Raw genomic sequence first — 25,505 nt, forward strand, 5'->3', positions numbered from 1 at the left:
CAGATCCATTACAGACCCAATCCACGTCCGAAGAGGGCTCAAACAGGGCTGCTTTATTGCTCCAATTCTCTTCTCAATTTTCCTCGCCACCATTCTCCACCTCACATTCAACGGTGGAGTCGAACTAAACTACACAACCAGTGTGAAGTTGTTTAACCTACGCCGCCTCCAAGCCAGGTCCAAGATCACCCCATACTTATATTGAGCTGCAGTATGAGGACGACATCTGCGTTTGTGCACATTCAGAGGCTGAACTCCAGGATATAGCCAATGTATTCACTGAGGCATGTAAAAGAATGGGCCTCACATTTCACATCAGTAGAACAAAGGTCCTCCACCAGTCTGTCACTGCTGCATAGATCTGACCTCCAGTCATCAAGATCCACGGCGCGGCCCTGGTCAATGTGGACCATTTTCCACATCTCGAGATCCTCTTATCAACAAAGGCACACATTGATGCGGAGATTCAGCATCGCCTGCAGTGCGTCAGCGCAGCCTTCGGCCGTTTGAAAATAGAGTCTTTGAAGAACAGACCCTCAAATCTAACACCAAATTCATGGTCTGCAGGGCTGTATGGATCTGAGACATGGACAATGTATAGAAGGCACCTCAAGTCGCTGGAGATATATCACCAATGATGTCCCCGCAAGATCCTGCAAATCCCCAGGGAGGACACGCACACCAATATCAGTGTCCTCGACCAGGCTAACATCCCGAGTATTGAAGCACCGACCACACTAGATCTGCTTCGCTGGGCAGGCAACACAGTATGCATGCCAGATATGAGACAAATGCTTTATGTGGAGCTCCTTCATGGTAATGAGCCAAAGGAGGATAGCGGAAATGTTATAAGTACACCCTCAGAGCTACCCTTGTAAAGTGCGGCACACCTGGGAGACCCTCGCCAAAGACCGACCTTGGAGGAGGAAGTCCATCTTGGAAGCGGTGAGAACTTCGAGTCTCAATGCAAAGAGGCCAAGCGCAGGCAGTGGAAGGAGTGCGCGGCGAACCGGCCTCACTGACCCCTTCCCTCGCCGAATGTCTGTCCCACCTATAACAGGGTCTGTGGCTCTTATATCGGACTGTTCAGCCATCAAACTATTTACTTTGGGAGTGGAAGCAAGTCTTCCTCGATTCCGAGTGACTACCTATGATGATGATGATGATGCAACTGCTTCATCGCTTCAAGCTTCTCCACTGGTACACTGGACAAGCTCCCATGGAGGACACAGTGTTTTTTTTGCCAAGGACAGTAAAGGATGCTGGCTGGTCCAGGTCCTGATCTGGCGGGCCATAACAGGGGACTGCTCATTCTCAAATCCCTCCATGAACATGAGCAAGTCCGCTGGTTGTGCCATTTCCACCCCGGTGGTGGGCAATGGCAGCCGATTGAGAGCGTCTGCACAGTTCTCATTCCCGATCTGTGGTGGATTACTTAGTTCTATGCGGAAAGTGTGAGCGCCCATCTTTAGATGTGGAAGATGGCATTGATATTAATCCCTTTGCTCTCAGAGAACAGCGATATGAGCAGCTTGTGATCCGTTTCAAGCTCAAACTAGAGGCAAAATAAGTACTGGTTCATTTGTTTACCCCCTAGATGCACGCCACAGCCTCTTTTTCAACCATGCGGTGGGCCCTTTCGGCCTTGGATAACCTCCTGGGTGCATAAGCATAAGCGATTGGTTGAAAAATTCCTGATTCATTAGCTCGTTGTAACACACATCAGACCCCATATGACGATGCATTGCAATCTAGCACTAATCGTTTAGAAGAGTTATACAGGACAAGCAGTTTGTTGGAACACAACAGATTTCTGGCTTTTTTAAAGGCAACCTCTGGTGAATCCCCCATACCCAGTGATCTCCCTTGTGCAATAGCGCATGTAGGGTTTATACAGGCTGCATAACCCTGGTAGCAAATTACGGATATATTTCAGGAGTCACTGGAACGACCGCAGCTCTGTCACGGTGTGTGGTCTCTGCGCGTTCGTGATGACCTCCGTCTTGGCGCCAGTGTGTCTGATGCCGTCTGCTGCGGTTCTTCTTCCCAAGAATTCGAAGTCCTGTGCCAGGAAAGCACACTTCGAGAGTTTCAATCTGAACCCCATGTGATACAACCGACTAAGAACCTCCTCCAGATTCATCAAGTGATCTATTGCGTCCCGACCTGCAACCAATATGTCGTCCAGGAAGACCAAGTACAAGGAACCGACCTTAGCCGACTCTCCATGTGCCAGTGGAAGATGGCCGCGACTGACTGAATCCGAATGGGCACCGGTTGTAGATAAACAGACCTTTGTGCGTGTTGATGCACGTGAGGCCTTTCGAAGTCTCCTCCAGCTCCTGCGTCATGTATGCCGAGGTCAGTTCCAGCTTGGTGACCATCTTCCCTCTAGCCAGGGACGCAAAAACGTCATCTGCCTTGGGTAGCGGGTACTGGTCCTGCAGCGAAAAATGATTAATCGTTACTTCATAGTCTGCACAAATTCTAACCGTGCCATTCTCCTTGAGTACCGGGACAATCGGACTGACCCAGCGTTGAATTCCACCATCGCAATGAGGCCTTCACGTTGCAACCTCTTTAGCTCAATTTCAACATTTTCACGCATCATGTACGGTACCACGCGTGCCTTGTGGTGGATGGGTCACGTACCGTGAACCAAATGGATTCGCAATTTCGCCCCCGCGAAGCTCCCAATGCCTGGCTCGAAGAACGATGTAAAATTGCTCAGAACCTGTGCACAGGAGACACGTCGACGGATGAAAGCACTCGGATGTCGTCCCAGTTCCAGCGGATTTTTCTCAGCCAGCTTCTGCCAAACAATGTGGAACCATCCCCTGGTACAGTCCACAGCGGGAGTTCGTGTACTGTTCCATCAAAGGAGACGTTGACGTCTGCGCTGCCAATTAGATGGATTAGTTCCTTGGTATAAGTCATTACTTTGGTGTGAATGGGGCTGAAATTTGACCTTTGTGCCTTTTTTCCCACAGCATCTCGAAGGCCGATTTTCTCATTGTGGAATGACTTTCCTCCGTGTCTAGCTCCATAGATACTGGAATGCCGTTCACTTCAACTTTTAACATTGTTGGTGGATATTTCACAGTGAACATGTATACCCCGTACACTTCTGCCTCCTCAGTCCGTGTCCCCAATTAAGCCTGATCCTCCGTAGATCGATCTTCCTCTGCAACGTGGTGGTTTACAGGGTTTTCACGGTTTGCAGCTGGTCTGCACATTCGTTGCAGATGTCCCATAGTTCTGCAACCAATGCACGTTTCGTGCTTAACACGTCATTGATGGGGCCGATGATAACCTCCACAACAGGGTGTTAACTGCCTCACATTAACAATTGATGGCGAAATCTGGGTAAATTTAGATCGGGCCACAGCAGCCGGCGTGTATGTACTGCTATGCACATCTCTGCTCAAAAGCAACGTTACTTTGTGCACAGTAGTAAGCCGAAACTTCTTTGTTCTGTGCAATCTGCTTGGAGTTGTCGCTGGTGGACATTAATGCCTAGGCTATCGTTATGGCTGTATTAGATTTGGAGTTTCTACAGTCAACAGTTTGCGAAGGATTGTCTCATGTCCAATGCAAAATAAAAAAAAGTCTCTGACCGTTTGTTTTACGAATCCCTCAAAATCTCAATGTCCTGCGAGATGCCTTAGTTCGGCGAGGTAGCTCGCCTCATCATGGCCCTTCGATCGTTTGCAAACGTGCAGAACACTTTCCTGAGGATTTAGGTGCTCCCAAACCAGCGTACAACAATGCTTCATAGGATTTTTGTTTTGGTTTTGCCGGGGCCAGGAGATTCTTCATGAGGCCATAGGTTGTTGCCCCACAGAGAGTTAGCATGATCGGCCTTCGTTTAGTAGCGTTCTAATCCCCTTCCAACTCGTTGGCCACGAAGTATTGGTCGAGTCTCTCCACGAAGGTCTCCCAATCGTCCCCTTCTGACAACTTCTCCAGGATGCAGACTGTTCTTTGCATTTTCGCGCGGTTGCTCGATACCTCGTCGCCAATCATTACACTCGTAATAAAGGGTGAGACTGACTACTGTGTGTAATGAGCAAATGTGACGTTAGCTCCTATAATAAGATTCCAGAGTGCAGGTAGCTCCTGGGTGGCCTGCTTATATACTGTGCTCCCAAATGGGTCCTCTGATGGTCAGGTCTCATGCAGGTTACAAAGGGTAAAATACATAACAGTATTCGTGTTCCTCTGGTGGTTATTCCAAACCTACACTTAGAATTACAATTGCACTTGAGGTGAGAGTGCTTCTCCTGTAGTTGTGGGCACCAAACAGTTACAATCGAGATGATTGTGTGCATCTGCTATAATTGGTACGAATACACTTCCACTCGAAGTGAATGTGACATTGATGTACTAGTGTACACTAAACTCATACTCGAGATGACCTTGCTCCTCTGGGCCTAGCGGTAAGACTGCATTTAGTCACGTGCTGGACGTGAACGTCCTGATCCAGGGGTACAGAGGGAATGATCAGCCATGATCTTATTGAATGGTGATGCAGGCTGAAGTGCAGAACGGACTACTCCTGCAGCTATTTTCTACATTTCTATGTTTCTATGTAACACTTCAACAAGTCACTAGAGGACATTACTAAACTTGCAGAATGGGCATATAATTGGCAAATGAATGTCACACCATATAAATATGAGGTTGTGACATTTAGTTAGGAAACGTAGGGATGTCACTTATTATTGGAAGGTGCCAGTCTGGGTGGTGTACAGAAAAAAGTGATATCAGAGTACAAATGCAAAAAACTCTAACAAATAACGACATAGGTTAGTAAGGCCATAAAAAAGCAAACCAAACACGCGGATTTATTTCTAGATATACAGCATTGAAATGTAGCGATATTATGGTATACCATTGTTTAACCTTCATTAGATCACACTTAGAGTACTATGTACATTTCTGGTCGCCATATTATAATCGGGACATAGAGGCATTGCAGAGGATGCAAAGAAGATTTACAAGGATTATACCAGAACAGCCAGTGGAAACAAATCAGGAAAGGATGAACAGGCAGTGTCTCTTTTCTCTTAAATAAAGAAGGCTGAGGCGTGACCTGACAGAGACATTTAAAATTATGAAAGATTTTGATGGAATGGATACCGTGAGCATTATTCCACTTGTGGGGAAGAGAATAACTAAACGCTATCAATAAAAGATAGTCACCATGTAATCAAAATAGGGAATTCAGAAGAAACTTATTTACCCGAACAGTGGTAAGATTGTGGAACTCGGTACCACAGGGAGTGGTTGAAGAGAATAGTAAGGAAGTATTTAAGGAGGGACTAGACAGGCATATGGGAGAGAAGGGAATAGGCTGTGGAGGAACGTTGAGCGGAGGCTCCAGTGGAGGATAAAAGACTGGCTGGGGCGAATGGCCTCTTTCAGTGCTGTATATTCGATGAAAACCAATGTTTGACACGAGTGCACTTGAGTCCATTCCGCTGAATGCTACCCGCGTCTACCTCAATGAGACTGCAACACTGCACGAGGTAGAAAACGCCATAAGAAAGCTAAAAAAAATAGCAAGGCTACCTGGGCGGATGGAATATTTTCTGATGCATTGAAGTATGACGGAGAGGCTCTACTGGCGCGAATACATGATCTCCTATCTCTCATGTGGTGGGAGGAGAGCATGCCGGGAGATCTTAGAGATGCAGTGATCGTGAACATCTTCAATAAGGCGACAAGTCCGACTGCAGCAATTACAGGGGAATCTCCCTGCCATCAGCCAGTGGGAAAGTCGTCGCTAGCCTCCTCCTCAACCGGCTTCTCCCTGTGGCCGAGGAGCTTCTCACGGAGTTCAAGAGCGGATTTCGCCTCCTCTGGGACACAACGGACATGCTTTTTTGCAGCGCGACAGCTGCAGGAAAAATGCCAATAAAATGGGGTTCTTCGATCTTACAAATGCCTTTCGCACTCTCAACCACGAGAGCCTAAGGAGCGTCCTCCTCCGTTTCGAACGACACCAAAATTATGTCACCATCCTCCGCCTGCTCCATGATGACATGCAGGCCGCGTTCCTTACCAACGGATCCATCACAAATGCAATCCACGTCCGGACCGGGGTCAAGCAGGGCTGCGTCAATGCTCCAAACCTCTTCTCAATTTTCCCCGCTGCCATGCTCCACCTCACAATCGACAAGCTCCCCGCTGGAGTCGAAATAAACTACAGGAACAGGGGAAACTTGTTCATCCTTCGCCATCTCCAGACAAGGTCCAAGACCACCCCAACCTATCTCACGCACTGCAGTACTCGGATGACGCCTGCGTCTGTGAACACAGAGAAGCTGAACTCCAGGACACAGTCGAGGCATTTACTGAGGTGCTGAAAAGCATGGGTCTTGCGCTAAACATCTGTAGGACAAAGATTCTACACCAAACTATCCTCGTCGCACAGCACTGCCCCATAGTCATCAACATCCATGGTACGACCCTGGACTCGTGGACCACTTCCCTTATCTCGGGCGCCTCCTATCAACAAGACCTGGCATTGACAACAAGATCCAACAACGTCTCCAGTGCGCCATTGCTGCCTTCGGCCGCCTGTGAAAAATGTTTTGCAAGACCAGATCCTCAACACTTTCAACAAGCTCATAGTCTACATCCGCAGTAGTAACACCCGCCCTCCTGTACTGTTCAGAGATGTGGAACATGTAAATTAGACACCTCAAGTCACTGGAGAAATACCACCAACGATTTTTCCGCAAGATCCTACAAATCCTCTGTGAGGACAGACGCACCAAAGTTACTGTCCTCGTCCAGGAAAACATACCCAGCATTGAAGCACTGACCACACATGATCAGCTCCGTTGTCCAGGCCACATAGTTCGCATGCCAGACACGAGAAACCCAAAGCAAGTGCTCTACTCGGAAGTCGTCCACGGCAAACGAGCCAAAGGTGGGCAGTGGAAATGTTACAAGGACACGCTCAAAGCCTTGCTGATAAAGTGTGACATTCCCACTGACACTTAGAAGTCCCTGGGACAAGACCGCCCTAAGTGGAGGAAGTAAATCTGGGTGGACACTGAGCTGCTCGAGTCTCAACCCCGAGAGCATGTGGACATCAAACGCAGGCAGTGGAAGGAGCGTGCGGCAAACCAGACACCCCCCACCTTTTACTTCAACCACTGTCTGTCCCACTTGTGACCGAGACTGTGGTTCTCATACTACAGTCTGCAACCACCTACCAACTCATGCTAAGAGTGGAAGCAACTCTTCCTCGATTCCCAGAAAATGCCAATGATGAAGGTGATGAGGATGTGAGGCTATTGCACTGGAAGTAGCCTTTCAAGCCCTTGACCCTTTTACAAGTGAGCAGGCTATTCATTCCCTTAAACATGTTAAATAGTAACAGGTGGTTGCGATTCAGCTTTTCGAGTAACTTAAAAAAGAACAGGCGGTGGGTCATTCAGCACTTTCCAGACAGTTTTATCGGAATAGTAAAAGGCAATTCTGCCCCTCGAATCTCTTGCATAGGAACAGGAGGATGCCATTAAGCCCATAGATGCTCATGCACTAGAAAAGGAGGAGGTCATTCAATCTCCCGAGCCGGTTACATAGGAATAGGAGAAGAATATTCAACCCATAGAGGCTGGTTGATCAGGAACTGGAGGCCATTCATTCACTCCCTCAAGCTTGTTACACACGAACAGGAGGAGGGCATTTAGCCACTCGAGCATGTTACACAAGAACAGGCGGAGTCCATTGAGCCACTTGAGCCTGTTACGCTGGAACGGGTAGAGGCGATTCAGTCCTTCGAGCCTGTAGCTGTGAAACAAGAAGACATCATTCAGACCCAAAAATTGTTACACGGAAACGCACTATTTGGCCCCTCAAAACATTTACATTGCAATAGAAGGGGCTGATTAAACGCCGTGCAGCTAATTAGACATGAACAGGATACACAGAAACATAGAAACAGAGAAAATTGATGCAGCAGAAGTTCATTTGGCTCTTCGAGCTTGCACCAACATTCATATCATGATGGCTGATCATGCAAAATCAGTACACAATTCCTGCTTTCTCTCCATACCACTTGGTCACTTTAGCAGTAAGTGGCACATCTAACTCCCTTTTGAATATATCTAACGAGCTTGCCACAACAACTTTCTGTGGTAGAGAATTCCACAGGTTCACAATTCTCTGTGTAAAGAAGTTTCTCCTCATCTCGCTCCAAATGGCTTACCACTTATCCTTACAATGAGGCCCCTGGTTCTGGATTTCCCAAACATTGGGAACAAGCTTTCTGCATTTAACCAGTCCAATCACGTCAGAATTGTATATGTTTCTATGAGATCCCCTCTCATTCTTCTAAATTCCAGTGAATATAAGCCCAGTCGATCCAGGAGGAGGCGATTCAATCTATCGACTCTTGTATTTAGGAAACGGAGCAGGCCATTTAGGCACTCAAGCCTGTTACATAAGAGCTGAAGGAGGATATTCATCCACTTGACTCAGTTGCACAGGTAAAGGATCAAGTTAAGAGTACGTTTGCACAGTGGTTAGGTTACTGGTTTAGTAATTCAGAGGCATGTGCACACATCCAAAAATGGCAGCTGTGGAATTTGGATTGTGTTCATTAAATACATCTGGAATTAAAATGCTGTTATCCTGTCCGTCCTCGTCAACTCTATCAGCATAATGTTGTATTCCCTTCTCCCTCGTATGCGTATCTCAATTTTCCTCGCCGCCATGCTCCACCTCACAATCAACACGATCCCTGCTAAAGCTACTGAATCAGTCGGAAGCTGTTTAAAAAACTCCGCCTCCAGGGCAGGTCCAAAATCACTTCAACCTCTGTCATTGAGCTGCACTATGCGGACGATGCCTGCGTCTGTGCACATTCAGGTGCTGAACTCAAGAAAAACATCAATGTATTCACTGAGGCATTTGTAATCATGGGCCTTACGCTGAACATCCGCACGACAAAGGTCCTTCACCAGCCTGTCATCGCCGCACAGCAATGTCCTCCAAACATCAAGGTCCAAGACGCGGCCCTGCATAACGTGGACCATTTCCCATATCTCCGGAGCCTCTTATCAACAAAGGCAGACATTGATGTGGAGATTCAGAATCGCCTCCAGTGTGCCAGCGCAGCCTTCAGAAAAGACTGTTTGAAGACGAGGCCCTTAAATCTACCACCAAACTCATGATTTTTTCGGGCTGTTGTAATACCCGCCGTCCTGTATGGGTCTGAAGCATGTACGATATACAGAAGGCACCTCATGTCGCTGGAGATATATCACCAACGATGTCTCCACTAGGTCCTGCAAATGTCCTAGCAGGAGAGGCGCACCAACATCAGTGTCCTCGAGCAGGCTAACAACCCCAGTATTGAAGCACTTACCATATTCGATCAGCATCGCTGAGCATGCCACATAGTACGCATGACAGATACGAGGCTGCCTAAGTAAATGCTTTAAGCAGATCTCATTCATGGTAACCGAGCCAAAGGAGGACAGCATAAATGTAATAAGGACACCCTCAAAGCCTGGCTGGTAAAGTGCGACATCACCATTGCCACTTGGCGGACCCTGGCCGCTGACCGACCGATGTTGAGAAAGTCCATCCGGGAGGGTGTTGAGCTCTTTTAGGTTCAATGCAAGGTGCATGAAGAGCCCAGGCTCAGGCAGCGGAAGGAGCGCCTGGCAAACCAGCACCACCGACCCCTTACCCCGGCGAATGTCCGTCCCCCCTGTAACAGGGTCTGTGACTCTCGAATCGGAATGTCCATCAAAGGAACCACTTTGGTAGTGGAAGCAAGTCCTCCACGATTCCGAGGGACTGCCGATGATGATGGGGGGGAAATTTAGAGTTTAGCAAAATAGACCAATAAATGTGTAGAAATATGTCTGTGCTGTCAGTCCCGGATCATTCTGTGTCTCATTAAATGGATGTGCTGTCAGTTCCTTTCATTCTGTGTCAGTATAAAAGGGATGTGCTGTCTGTCCAGGATCATTCTGTGCGTGTGTCTGCTTAAAATTAGTGTGATTACAGCTGTGAAGACCGAATTTCTAAGGTGATATATTCCAAAGCAAAATTGGTTTCTATGCATAGTAGTGAACCCAGCTGACAGCGTATCTGTTGAATAATTCAAAATGTATTTATTTTTTAGTAAAACCGTTTCTGTAATCATAGCGGTCGCCCTGAAAAAGCTCCCAATTCTCTCCACAACAAAGTGACTAGTGACGGCTGTGGCCACGTGGCCGAATGGATAAGACATCCAACTTGAGTGTTAATCGTGATGTTGTCAGAAGATTGCAGGTTCGGGTTATGCCCCTGTTGTTTAACTCGCGGGGCCAAACTAATTCTTTTGTGTTCCGAATCTCCCTTAAAAGCGACAAGTTCTGAAAGTTACTCACCTGAATTTATGGAAAAAGCCTGCTAATCCTTTTGCTCACAGAGACTGAGTCTAAGTTTTCCACATTGTCGACCTGGGGGCACCCGCAAGGCATGCGATGAAAGGGTCGACCATTCGGCCCTTCGAGCCTGTTCCGCCATTGAATCAATGAAATCACCTCCTATTCTTCTAAATTCTACAGAATAGAGGCTAGTCTACTCAGCCTCTCCTCACAGGACATAACATTGCGGTTTCGAGTCTGTTGAGGTCGGTTTGCACAGTGGCTTCCGACGTGGATAGGAACTGTTATTACCCGACTATTTCGAACAGTCTCTGACGTTACATAACGGACTTAGCGAAATTCCTTTTGGTCACCGAAGCTGACTGTCCGTTTTTCACATGGCGGATCGGGTGGACGGGCAGCTCTTGTGGTGAAGAGAACTGTCGTGCACATTTTCTCTTTCAATGTCATTTAAAAAAAATCTTTTTCAGTTCGCTCCAGACCAATGATCTGAAGGACGAAGTGAGGAAAAGTTCGATCTCTGTTCCACCTTCATTCAAGAAGTGAAGAATTCCAATAGTATGTGTTCATTTTAACAAGACGTGAACAATGCTGGGGCAGAGACCAGTGGTTTTAAGGAGATTTGAATTCAATACCTATTGTATATATGTTTCAGTAAAATACTAGGATGGTTCATCAGCATCAAAAGTTCAACACAATACATGAGCACAACGGTTTACCCTGCCATCGCCTTCACCACCCGTCTACTGCCTAAGACAACTCAGCCATTCAATCTGGTGCTGTTAGGCTCCAACCAGAAATAATCTGCGATAAAGGCCGCCTGACCTTCAAAGCTCTGCCCGTGCACCCAGATTGATAAAGTTCAAAATGTAGAATCATAGAATCTGATTCTGCAAGCAAAACGCCTTCAGGAATGGTATAAGCTACGTCATCGAATGAAGCCTTTTTACTCTGAAGAGACAGCCTGGCCAAAGCGGCATGATTCCCACCCGTTACAGAATCCTGTACAGATCGACCACATTTGGCGTACTGTGTGCCAATCTGGTCGCCACATTATTAAAAAACATGATATAATGGAACTGGAGAGGGTGAAGAGAGGCTTTACAATCAGGATCCCTGAAATGCGAGGGAATTCTATCAGGAAAGGATAAACAGGCTGCGTCTCGTTTCGCTTGAAAAGAGAAGCTTGAGGGTGACTTAATAGACATCTGTAAGACATGAAAGACGTTGATCGGTTAAATGTACAGAGAGACAGTTTCAACATGTGGGGAGGACTGTCACTTGAGGCTATCAATATAAAATCGTCACAACAAAGCCAATAAAGAGTTCAGAAGAAACGTATTTACCAGAGATTGAGAATGTGGATAGCACTATCACAGGGATTTGTTGAAGCAAGTAGGATATAATAATTTTAGGGGCAGTTAGATAAAGTATATGTGCAAGAAAGGAATAGAGCGTTATTCTGATGCGAGGATGTCCAGTGGACCATAAAGGCTGGCTTCGACTTTGAGCTGAATGGCCTGCTCCTGCTCTTTATATCCTATGTAATCCTAAGAATTCGACACACATGGTACCAATTCGCAGGACAGCTCCTTACTCATTCAGCACAAGAGAATGGGCACTGACTAAAATACAGTGCAGAGGAATTTTCAAGATTTTTTGGAGAATGACGCTGGATTTAAGTGTATCTACATTCAGGCGAGTACCTGCATGCTGAATGGAACACGGGTGTCAGTCATCAAGTCAGACACAGCGCCGCATACACCGGCAAACATTTACCTTTACTCAGTTGATTAGTCTTCACGTTGCTCATGTGAAGCTCTGAGATTTCGGAAAATGTGGGGAAAACGGTGCAAATTCATAAGTTTATATTTTCCATATCTAAAAGCCAGCGAGGCTCGTTAATTAATTTGAGAAATGACATGAGCTGAGTGTAGCATGCTTGGTAGAAAAAGGTACATTTGGGCATGACCTTTAAGGTAAAAGTGCAATGAAAACAGAACCAGAGGCATGAAATAATCCACAAAAAAAGCAACGAATATGGGATGCGAGTCCACGCGTGCAGAGCACAATCGATAACAATGCATCGCCTTAACCACCCGGCCACCTCGTCTCAGGTCCAAAGTGGGATCTGCCCTTCGGTAACCTGCTTTTGGCAACCAAACATATTTCCCCTGCAACAAAGTCCAGTTCACCCCTTGCATGGCCCGAGCATCCAGGTCGACAAAGTTGAAAGTCTACAATCAGCTTCTGCAGCAAAACACCTTCCGATAGTTCAGGTGAGAGACTATCAGAAATGTTCTGTTTTGAGACAGTTTCAGAACAGAATAGACAAGGAACTACCCGGTTAGTTAAACGGCCGCGACAGGACATGGTTAGCACCGAAGTCAGAAGGCTTATCCATTGAGCAACATCCCACTGCGGTCGCTAGAAAATGTGTTGTACTTGGAACATAATAACATAAAAATAGGAGCAGGAGTAGGATATTTGGCCTTTTTCGGCTTTTCAGCAAGATGATGGCTGAACTGATAATGGAATCAGCTCCACTTCCTTGTCCGCACATCATAACCCCTTTCACACAATTATTGCTCAAAAAGCTTTCTATCTACGTTTTAAGTATATTCAGACCTAGCCTCTACAGCGCTCTGGGGCATTGTCTAACAAAACTCTGAGAGAACAAATGTTTCCTCATCTCAGTTTTTAATAGGCGGCCCCTTATTTTAAGACTCTGTCCCCTTATTTTAGTTTCCCCTATCAGTGGAAATATCTTCTGTGCATCCATCTAGTCGAGCCCACTCATGATCTTATATGTTTCAATTAGATCACCTCGCATTTTTCGGAACTCCAACGTGTATAGGCCCAACCTACCAAACCTATATTCAAAGTGAACGCCTTCATCTCCGGAATGAACCTGGTGAACCTTCTCTGAGCAGGCTCCAATGCAATTAGAACCTTCCTTCGATACAGAGAACAACACTGTAAACAGTATTCCAAGTGGTGCTATGTCAAGTTGTAGCAGGACATCTCTGTTTTTATACTCTTTCTCCCGTGTAATAAATGCCAACAAGTTATTTGCCTTCCTGATTACTTACTCTAACTGCATACAAAAATTTTGCATTTAATGCACAAGACGCCCAGGTCTCCTTGTATTGCACCACTTTGCAACGTTTCTCCATTTAAATTATACGCCCAGGAATTCCGTTTTGACCATCCCGCGGGCATTTCAGAGAAAAAATACGCACTTAGCCTAAGTTGCTGACCACGTTCGATCTTCCGATGCAGAGGCCTCCTTCAACTGCGATTCGCAGCAGTGCATGGCCTCGAGCTGGAGTCACATTGTTCTGGGCAGCCAAACAGATAAGTTATCATAGTAATAGAAGTTCTGCAGTATCCTAAACTCCTATTACTATGATTGGGACGGAGCCCGAAACCCTCAAAACACGATTAAAAAAATAAGTACACAACTTTCATTTAAATTAAAGTAATTAATATCTTAAAAAAATAATTTTCCGACTTTTTAACATTTTCTTTAATAAACTTACCGTTGTGGGGAGGGATTTTAATGTTAAGATATGTTTTAATTAATTTATTTTTATTTATTTTTGTGTATTAAAAACACTTGCGCTTGTAAAATTAGGCTATGCGCCTGCTTTTTCAGGTGCAAGATTTTTTACGACATTTGTAAGTGTAAATATTGGAAATTTCCACTTACAAGTTTCCTGGCTCTAGAAATGCGGCTATCTGTCAAGCCAGAAACTTGTGCACTGGAATCCGGCATTTCCGATGCCTTCCCGGGTCTATTGGAACTCCGTACAGACTGGGGAGGCCGTAATTATTTCAGGGCCAATATCTGATTTTCTATTATTTCTGCCAAAATGGATAACCTCACATGTTCCCACATCATAACCCATCAGCCCAATTCTTGCCTACTCACTAAGCCTGTCTGTAACCATTTGAAGATTTTTTTTGTGCTGCTCACAATTTGCTTTCCCACCCATTTTTGTATAATGAGCAAACTTGACTACATTACACTCGGTTCATTCACCCACGTCATTAATATAGATTTTAAATAGTTGTGGACCCATCTCAAATCTCTGCGGCGCCCCATTTTGTCATTGTTTCCCATCCGTTAAATGACCCATTTATCCTGGCTATCTGTTTTCTGTTAGTTAGCCAATCCTCTATCCATGCTAATATATTACCACCAACCCCGTAAGCGTTTGTCGTCTGCAGTAAACTCTTCTGTGGCATCTTATTGAATGGCTTCTCGAAATCCAAATGCACCACATCCAGTTGTTCCCCCTTATCCACACTGCTCAGTATATCCTCAAAGAATTCCAGCAAATTTGTCAAAAATGATTCCCTTTTCATAAAACCTTGTTTACTCTGCTTGATTCAATCATGTTTTTCCAAATCTCCTGCTACTGTTTCCTGAATAATGGACTCCAGCATTTTCCCAACGACAGATGTTAGGCTAACTGGTCTATAGTTTCCTGCCTCTTCTCTGCCTCTTTTTTTTTAATTGGTGCCTTACATTCCCGGTTTTCCAATCCGCCGGGATGACTCCAGAATCGAGCGAATTTTATTAGATTACAACCAATTCATCCAGTCTCTCTGCTGCCACTTCTCTTAAGACCCTAGGATATGAGCCATCAGGTCCAGGAGATTTGTTCGCCTTCAGTCCCATTATTTTACCTCGCACTACTTCATTCGTGATTATGATAGTATTAAGTTCCTCCTTCTATATAGCACGTGGATTATCCACTGTTGGGATGTTTTTACTGACTTCTACCGTGAGAACTGATACAAAATATGTGTTCAAAATCTCTGCCATTTCCCTGTGCCCCATTATTAATTCCTCAGTCTCATCCTCCAGGAGACCAACATTGACTAAATCACTCTTTTCCTTTTTATGTACCTGTAGAAACTCTTACCATCTGTTTTTATATTTCGTGCAAGTTAACATTCATAATCTACCCTCTTTGAATCACATTTTTAGTCGTTCTTGGCTGGATTTAAAAAATGTCCCATTCCTCTGGTCAAACACGAGTGGGTGATTTGCGGGAGCGTTACGGAACAGGTGGCCTAAAATTTGCTGGAAAATTATTCAGCACATTTTCAGCTCAAATGACCTCGAAACAGAGCGCATTACAGCAGTTCCTGCACCTACTGATTCAGTTTGAGCAAGGCTCGACCCTTTTCGGAAGAAATTCTATTACATTCCGAAAACAACGATTTAACCACCCAGCCACAGTAGCTAGCACGTCGTATTGCTTAAACACATACCGAATGAAGCTGCACGGACAACGCAACCCTTTTAAAAAAACAAAGACTGATCGGAGACTGACAGTACAACAACTTGATGTCACTGTATTGTGCAATAGAAAGTGGGATTGGCTTAATCGCTTTTGGTGGAAATTAAATTTTGTACTCCCTGCTTGTCTCTGCTAATCAGTTCGTTGGTCAAGGGGTATGGTTGTCACTTAGATAGGAAAATAATGGAACCCTTACTAATGGAGAAAATAGAAGACCATCGAGAAAGCAAAAGTATATCAATGAATAATCGGCATGTATTTCAACAGGGACAGTCCTGCTGGACCAAACTCATATAATTTTGGAAGAGGTAATAGAGAGGGTAGACTTTGATAATGCAATGAGTGTAATGTATCGAGATTTTGAAAAGACATTCGCTATAATACCCAATAATAGCATGCTGAACAAGGTCAGGGGATAAGTAGCAGAACGTATAGCGAGCTAGCTTCAAGACTGAAATCAGAGATTGCAGGTAAAAAGTAGCTATTCATATTGGGAGAAGGTGGGTGGTGCTGTTCCAAATGGAGTAATGCTGGGACCACTTTGGGCACAATTTATATTAACGATTTAGAATTTGTAACAAAAAAACCGAATTTACAAATTTTCCAATGATACCACATTGGAGGAAATTTATACTGAGGAGGACTCCAACAAATTAAGGACAACTTTGATAAACATGCAGAATGGGCAGAACATTGTCAACTAAGTTCCACACACATAAATGTGAGGCATTCCATTTTGGTCGGAAGTATATGTAGGTCACTTATTATTTGGTGCAACGACTCTAGGTGGGGTATAGGAACAATAGGATTACGGATATAACTACACAAATCACTAAAATTGTGACAGAGTTTAGCAAGGCAAAATAAAGGTAACTAAGCAGTGGAGGTTATTTCTAGTGGTATAGAATTGCAAAGTAGGAAGGTTATGCGAAACCTGTATTGAACCTCGGTTAGACCAGATTTACAGTACTGCATGCAGTTCTGGTCATCCTATTATAAAGATGATATAGAGGCACTTGTGAGGGTGCAGGGAGGATTTACATGGATGATACCAGAAATGGGAGATTATTCATAGGAGGAAATAATGAACAAGCTTCGTCTCTTTTCTCTTGAAGATTGATTTTTGGGAGTGACTCAATAGATGTATTTAAAATTATGAAAGATGTTGATAGAGTGGATAGAGAGGGAATGTTTTCACTTGTGGGGAAGAGCATAACTGGAGGCCATCAATATAAGATAGTCAGCAAGAATCCAGAAATCAAATAGGGAATTCAGACGGAACTTCTTTCAGCAATGAGTGATGAGAATGTGGAACTCAAAAGCGCAGGAGTGTTTCAAGCGAATATTATAGATACATTTAAGGAGAGGCTATACAAGCTTATGAGGTAGAAAGGAATAGATGACTATGCTGATAGATTTAAATCAGGAAAGTCTCGAGAAGATTCCGGTGGAACATAAATGCTGGCATGGTCGGGTGTGGCAGAGAGACAGGATAGGCTACGCTGTCCTTTTAGCCTATATAATTCCGTTATCTGCAGCATTATGCATTGGATTCAATGACAAGCTCTCTTTGTATAGGTATGAGTATCTGGGTCACTGTAAGAGCATTCTGTTTCTGTGTAATTGTTTCTGGATCTATTTAGGTGCTGTCTAGGTCTTTGTTGCAGGGGCCTGTGTCAGGTTTTGAGCTGACTGTGTCTGTCTAAGTGATGTCCCGGTTTGGGTAGGAGCGTCGGGGTTTGTGTTGCAGCTCCATATATCAAGTTGGAGCTGACTGAGTCTGTGCAGGAGCTGTCTCTGTTTTGGAATGTGTCGGTTTGTGGTTGCTCTCACTGGGTCAGTGTGGGTCTGTATTGAAGTTTTTGATTCAATGCCGGTGCTGTCTTCATCATTAAATGAAATTTCTGGGTCTCCGATGCGAGCTGTCTGGCTCTGTGAAGGAGCAGTTTGTTCCTTTCTCGGAACAGTCAGCGCCCGTGTAAGAACTGCTTATGTCTGTGCAGTAACTCTTGCGTCTGTTTCCGTGCTGCCTGATCCAGTTTAGAGCTGTCAAGGTCTTTGTCCGAAGGAATTAATCTGTCCAGGAGATCCCTATATCTCTGAAAGGAACTGTATGGGTCTGTGTAGGAAAGTTTGTGCCGGTGCTGTTGATCCCTGCTGCAGTGTATCACCTGCCTGGTTCTGTATAGGAGCTGCCTGCTTTCACTTAGGAAATGTCAGTGTCTCTTTCGGAACTCTCTGGAAATGTGCTGGTTGATGAGGACATGAGGACATGTTTGCCCATGTGTAGGGGACGCTGGGTCTTTGAAAGGAACTGTCTGTGTCTGTAGACAAGCATTTTGATGCTGTGCATGAGGTTTGCCTCCCTCCACAGGAGTGTGTGGATCTGTACAGTAATATCTGGCTCTGTGTAGGATCAGTACACCTCTGTGCAGGAGCTGCCTGGGGCTGTTTAGTCGCTGTCTGGGTCGGTGTTGGAACAGACTGGATCGGAGAAGGTAGAGTCTGGGACAGTGTATGAAGGTTCTGAAGCTGTGAAGGTAGTTTCTGGGACTGTGAAGGTGCAGTCTGAGTCTGTGTTGCAGCTGTCTGTGTCTGTGAAGGATAATCTGGGTCTGTGATCGAACATAGAAACTTAGACATCCACAGCGCTGACAGAGGACACATCAGCGCATAATATCCGTGCCGGCCGACAAAAATCCACAAGGCCCTTTGATCAACAAGCCTGAAAGTTACATATGAAGCCGGGAAGAATAACAATGGCGGAAAGATAAAGAACACACAGCACAATAAGTCCGCCCCACACAATTGCTACACCCCGTGCACCGAAATATTGTACACACCACCCCAACCAGAGCCATGTGAACTCATAGGAGAAGCAAAAAACAGAAAGAAACCCCAGGCCAATTGTGGGAAAAAAATCTGTGAAATTTCCTCTCCATCTAGGCGATCGAAATTAGTCCAGGAGATACCTTGGCCGTATTGAGTTCCCTGCAATGCTTAGCATCATATCTGAGGCAGCGAACAAGAGGTGACCCAGTCTAATCCCACTTTCCACGTCTCGGTCCGTAACTCCGCAGGTGACAGCAAGGATATTATACTTGACTGTATAAAACATTGGTTAAGCCACAGCTGGAGTACTGTGTGCAGTTCTGGTCACCACATTTCAAAAAAAAATGTGATTGCTCTGGAAAGGGAACTGAGGAGATTTACAAAAAGAATTTGCCTGGATTGGAAAATTCTGGTCATGAGGAAATATTGGAAATGCTGAGTCTGTTGTCTTTGTAACAGAGGAGGCGGAGGGGGTACTATATTGAGGTGCATTCCTTTATGAGAGGAGAGATAGAGTTGGTAGGAAGGACCTTTTTCCCTTTGCAGAGTGGTCAGCAACCAGGGGAAATAGATTTAAAGTAATTGGGGGGGTGGAACACTTCCCCTATATCGAGAGCTTCCTATCAACAAGAGTAGGCATTAATGATGAGATCCAACACTGCCTCCAGTGCGCCAGTGCAACCTTCGGCCGCCTGAGGAAAAGAGTGTTTGAAGATCAGTCCCTCAAATCTTTAACCAAGCTCATGGTCTACAAGGCCGTAGTAATTCCTGCCCTCCTGCAAGTTTCAGAGACGTGGACCATGTACAGTAAACACCTCAAGTCGCTGTAGAAATACCACTAGCGATGCCTCCGCAAGATCCTGCAAATTACCTGGGAGGACAGACGCACAAACATTAGCTTCCTCGTCCAGGACAACATCCCCAGCATTGAAGCACTTATCACACTTGATCAGCTCCGCTGGGCAGGCTACATGACAGACACGAGACTGCCAAAGCAAGCGCTCTTCTCGGAACTCATCCATGGCAAGTAAGCCAAAGGCGAGCTGAGGAAACGTTACAAGGACATGCTCAAAGCCTCCGTGATAAAGTGTGAGACATCCCTACTGACACCTGGGATTCCTTGGCCATAGATTGCGCTCAGTGGAGGAAGTGCTTTCGTGAGTGTGCTTCGCTCCTTGAGTATCGTCGCCGAGAGCATGCATTAAGCAAATGCAGGCAGCGGAAGGAGCGTGCGGCAACCCAGGCTCCCAGCCCATCCTTTCCCTCAACGAATATCTGTCCGACCTGTGACAGAGACTGTGGTTCTCGTATTGGATAGTAAAGCCACTTAAGAACACATGCTAAGACTGGAAGCAAGTCTTCCTCGATTCACTGCATCGAGAGACTGCTTATGATGAAGATTTAGGAGGAGAGTTCGACGAGCTATGAGGGGAAATATCTTTACCCAGGGCATCGTGGTAGTCGGGAACTCACTGCCTGAATGGGTGGTAGCGGCAGGTATCCTCAGACATTTTAAAAATACTTGGATGCCACTTAAAGTGCTGGGAAGTGGGAATTAGGCTGGAAAGCTCTTGGTCGGCATGCACGGACACGATTGGTTGAAATGGCCTCCTTCCATGCGGTACATTTTTGAATTTCCGACATTACAACAGTGAATAGACTTTAAAAGTAATTAATTTGCTCTGAACCGCTTTGGGAAGTGCTGTAGGAATGATGACATTTTAACTTAAACGTGTCCGAAAAAAATGCACAGCGTTAAGGCGGGCTAGCTCAGTTGTTGAGGGCGTGGTGCTAATAACACCAAATTCGCCGGTTCGAAACCATTGCGGGTTATTTATTTTACTTTTGGTGCTGCGGTTGGGCTGCAAGTATTTTAGAGCAGCTTAAACATTCAGCAACAATACTCAAACTGGACCTATAATACATTGAAGTAATGCTGCAAAACATTAGTTCTGCCGAGAACTGATGGCCCTGCGGAGGGTTTCCAGCATTTAAAGAACAATTCCCTGTCCTCCGGGGCTTTGTGAATTCTCGTATTTCAATCAGTGAAAGGCTCACTACCGCTGATTGGTTTGCAGTGCAAAATATGAAACTGATCAAAATACAAATCCGTTGTGTAATCCCTCATTCTCATCATTAGTCTGCTGCAAACTGCAGGGGCCACATCGCTTAATGGATAAGGCATCTCACTTTGAAGCAAACGCTGATGTTATCAGACAATTGCAGCGTCAAACGCTGCCACGTTTATTTTGTCACATCTTGTTCAACTTTTTAAAAGGAAACCAAGTTCGCGCTCATTAACTGAAGGCGATTTCCTCCCAAACAATGCAGGGATCTTTATTAAAAGGAATTTTTTCAAGCTGTGTATATTTCTCACTGATTTTTGCAGATCGTGTCCAACAAACCGGCAATCACTAATTAATACCGATAAATTGTTTGCGTTTCCAGTTCGAACAACAGCTTCACGTCAATCAATCAGTGTAATAAAGAGCAGTGGAGGGAATTGTGATCAGATTCCAGTGTTATCCACAGGGAGTCGATTAAAAACGAAGGTACCTGCAGAATTGCTGCAAGCAGGGATCTCAAGTCCAACGCCTTAACCACTCGGCCATCGCAGCTACACGATAGAACTGTTTTCATACTCCAATGATCGGTGCAATTTATCAGAGAGTCTGCCTGCATGCTTGCCCTGTTGCATCTCCCAAACGATGTGAAAATTAAATCGTAGAATCATAGAATCTCACAGCAAAGAAGGAAACATTTTGGTCACAACTGAAAGGATTACATTTCGAGATAAACTGAAAAGATTGGGCAGCTTCTTTCTAGAAACACAAGGGAGATATATTTTTAACATTATGAAGGTATTTGATCGAGTTGATGTGGAGAAAATGTTTGCTATTGTGCTGGAGTTGAGAACGGGAGTTCACCGCTAAATTCAGGAGGCAATTCAAGAGTAACTTATTTAGCAAAGAGTGGTTAGGATGTGGAAGATGCTACACGAGCAGTCGCTGAGGCGAATAGCACAGATTCATTTTCGAGGGAACTAACTTAGCACATGACTGAGAAAGCAATGGAACAATATGCTGATAGGCTAAGGTGAAGTAGATTAGTGTAGCGCATTAACTCCAGCAACACCAGTTAGGTACAATTGTATATTTCTGTGGTGCAAACTCTATATAACGTCATGTAACACACATTTTAAACAACAGCAACGTATATATAATTAGCGCCTTGAAATTAGCGAAACATCCAAGGCACTTCTCAAGAATATTATGAGAGACAAATTTGACACTAAGCCGCTAAATACAAATTAGCACAGGTGACTAAAAGTTTGGTCAACCAGGTATGGTTGATAATGAGGAAGACAGCTGTACACTGCAGGAAGTTATCAAAGAACTGGTCAGCAGTTAAATGGAATCCAACCCGGAGAAGTGTGAGATAATGCATTTGGGGAGTGCTTATAGCAAAGCGAATAAACATTAAATGTTAAGCCACTGATAAGTGTCGAGGTGCAAATGACTTTGGAGTGCATGTCCACAGAATCTTCGACGCTATCAGAGCACTTAGATAAGATGCTTGGGAAAGATAGACAGAAAGGAAAAGGAGGCGGGGTGCCGTTGCTGGTGGAAGAAGAAATTAATGCAATAGTAAGGAGGGACATTAGCTTGGATGATGTAGAAGCGGTATGGGTGCAGCTACGGAATACCAAGTGACAGACAACGCTAGTGGGAGTTTGTGTACAGAATGCCAAAGATTAGTAGTGAGGTTGGGGACAGCATCAAATAAGAAATAAGGGATGTGTGCAATAAAGGTACAGCTGTTATCATGGGCGACATTAATCTACAGATTGATTGGGCTGACCAAACTGGTAGCACTGCGATGGAGCACGATTTCCTGTCGTATATTAGGGGTGGTTTTCTAGACCAATATGTGGAGGAACCAACGAGAGAGCTGGACATCCGAGACTGGGTGATGTGTAATGAGAAGGGACTAATTGCCAATCTTGTTGTGCGAGGCCCCTTGGTCAAGAGTGACCATATAATGGTAGAATTATTTACTAAGATGGAGAGCGACACAGTTAATTCAGAAAATCAGTACCTGAACGTAAAGAAATTTAATTTCGACGGTATGAGGTGTGAATTGGCTCGAATAGACTGGCAAAGCATACTTTAAGGGTTGACCGTGGATCGGCAACGTCAAACATTTATACATACCACATGGATGAATTTCAACAATTGTACATCCCTGTCTGTAGTAAATATAAAACGGGGAAGAAGGCTCAACCATGGCTAACAAGGGAAATTAATGATAGTGTTAAATCCAAGGAAGAGGCATATAAATTTGGCCAGAAAAGCAGAAACCCGGAGGACTGGGAGAAATTTAGAATTCAGCAGAGTAGGACTAAGGGTTTAATTAAGATGGGGGAAATAGAATACGAGATGAAGCTTGCCGGAAACATAAAAAATGACTGCAAAAGCTTCTATAAATATGTGAAGCAAAAAAGATTAGTGAAGACAAACGTAAGTCCCTAGCAGTCGGATTCAGGTGAATTTGTAATGGGGAATAAAGAAAAGGCAGACTAATGGAACAAATACTTTGGTTCTGTCTTCACGAAGGAAGGCACAAATACCTTCCAGATGGAATGGGGGACCGAGGGTCGAGTGAGAAGGAGGAACTGAAGGATATCCTTATTAATTGGGAAATTGTGCTCGGGAAATTGATGGGATTGAAGGCCGATAGACTGCATCCCAGAGTACTTAAGGAAGTGACCCTAGAAATAGTGGATGCATTGGTGATAATTTTCCTGCAGTCTATCGACTCTGGATTAGTTCCCATGGACTGCAGGGTAGATAATGTAACACCACGTTTTATAAAAGAGAGAGCGAGAAAATGGGTAAATATAGATCGGTTAGCCTGACATCAGTAGTAGGGAAAATGTTGGAATAAATCATTAAGGATGAAATAGCAGCGCATTTGGAAAGCAGTGACAGGGTCTGTCCATGTCAGCAGGATTTATAAAGGGAAAATCATGCTTGACGAATCTTTTCGATTTTTCTGAGGAAGTAACTAGCAGAGTGGACAAGAGCGAGCCAGTGGATGTTGTGTATTTGGACCTTCAAAAAGCTTTTGACAAGTTCAAACACAAGGGATTGGTGTGCAAAATAAAAGTACATGTTATTGGGGGTAATGTACTAACGTGGATAGAGTACTGGTTGCCAGACAAGAAGCAGAGAGTCGGGATAAATGGGTCCTTTTCAGAATGGTGGGTAGTGACGACTGGAGTGCTGCAGGGCTCAGTGCAGGGACCGCAGCACTTCACAGTATACATTAATGATTTAGATGAAGGAATTGAGAGTAATATCTCCAGATTTGCAGATGAAACTAATTTGAGTGGCGGTGTGAGCAATGAGGAGGACGCTAAGAGGCTGCAGGCTGACTTGGAAAGGTTCGATCAGTGAGCAAATACATGGGAGATGCAATATAATGTTGATAAATGTCAGGTTATCCATTTTGGTAACAAAACCACGAAGGCAGAATATTATCTGATTGGCGGCAGATTAGGAAAAGGGGAGGTGCAACGACACCTGGGTGTCATCGTTCATCAGTCATTGAAAGTTGGCATGCAGGTAATGCAGGCGGTGAAGAAGGCTTATGGTATGTTGGCCTTCATAGCTAGGGGATTTGAGTGCAGGAGCAGCGTAGTCTTACTGCAGTTGTACAGGGCCTTGGTGAAACCTCACCTGGAATATTGTGTTCAGTTTTGGTCTCCTACTCTGAGGATGGACGTTCTTGGTATTGAGGGAGTCCAGTGAAGGTTCATCAGACTGATTCCAGGGATGACTGCACTGACATATGAGGAGAGACTGGATCAACTGAGCCTTTTTCCACTGGAGATTAGAAGGATGAGAGGGAATCTCTTAGAAACGTATAAGATTCTGATGGGACTGGACAAGTTAGATGCGGGAAGAATGTTCAAGATGTTGGGAAAGTCCAGAACCAGGGCACACAGTCTTCGGATAAGGGGTAGGCCGTTTAGGACTGAAATGGGGAGAGACTTCTTCACTCAGAGAGTTGTTAACTTGTGGAATTCCCTGCCGCAGAGAGTTGTTGATGCAAGTTCATTTGATATATTCAAGAGGGAGCTGGCTATGGCCCATTACGGCTAAAGGCATCAAGGGGTATGGAGATAAACAGAAAAGAAGTACTGATGGAATGATCAGGCATGATCTTATTGGGTGGTGGTGCAGGCTCGAAGTGTCGAATGGCGTACTGCTTCAACTATTTTCTATGTTTCTATTTTTAGAAGCAACACGGAATATTTGCCTTCATTAGATGAGGGATAGTATATAAGATCGGGAAAGTTATGCTTCAAATGTGTAAAACTCTAGTTAGGCCACAGCTCGAGTATTGCATACTGTTCTGGTCACCGCATTACAGGAAAGATCTGACTGAAATCGTAGATGTTGGCGGATGGTGCATTTAGCTCTGAGTAAATATTGCATCGGCTGGGTTTGTTTTCATTGGAACAGAGGAGGCTAAAGGGCGGTCCGTATTGAAGTGAATAAAATTATGAGTGACTTTGATAAAGTGAATAGAAAGGATCTATTCCCCTTAGCAGATTGGACAATAACCAGGCGGCATAGATTTAAAGTAACTGGTTGGAGGTTATACGGGTTTTGAGTTGCAATGTGTTCACTCAGAGATGGTGAGGGTCTGGAACTCACTCCTGAAAATAATTGAGAGGCAGAAGTCTTAACCACTTTTAAAAGTCCTTGATTGTGCACTTGAATTCCAGTAACCTAAAAGACTACGGACCAAGAGCTGGAAAATGGCATTAGTCTGGATAGCTCGGAATTTATTGGGAATTTAGGTCATGATCTGGTGTTTCCTCGGCATCTCAGACCATTTTGCAGTAAATCAATACTTCAGAGAAGGGAAACTGCGGCCCCTGCAA

The sequence above is a fragment of the Pristiophorus japonicus genome, unplaced genomic scaffold (genome assembly GCF_044704955.1).
Source record: "Pristiophorus japonicus isolate sPriJap1 unplaced genomic scaffold, sPriJap1.hap1 HAP1_SCAFFOLD_82, whole genome shotgun sequence".
NCBI lineage: Eukaryota > Metazoa > Chordata > Chondrichthyes > Pristiophoridae > Pristiophorus > Pristiophorus japonicus.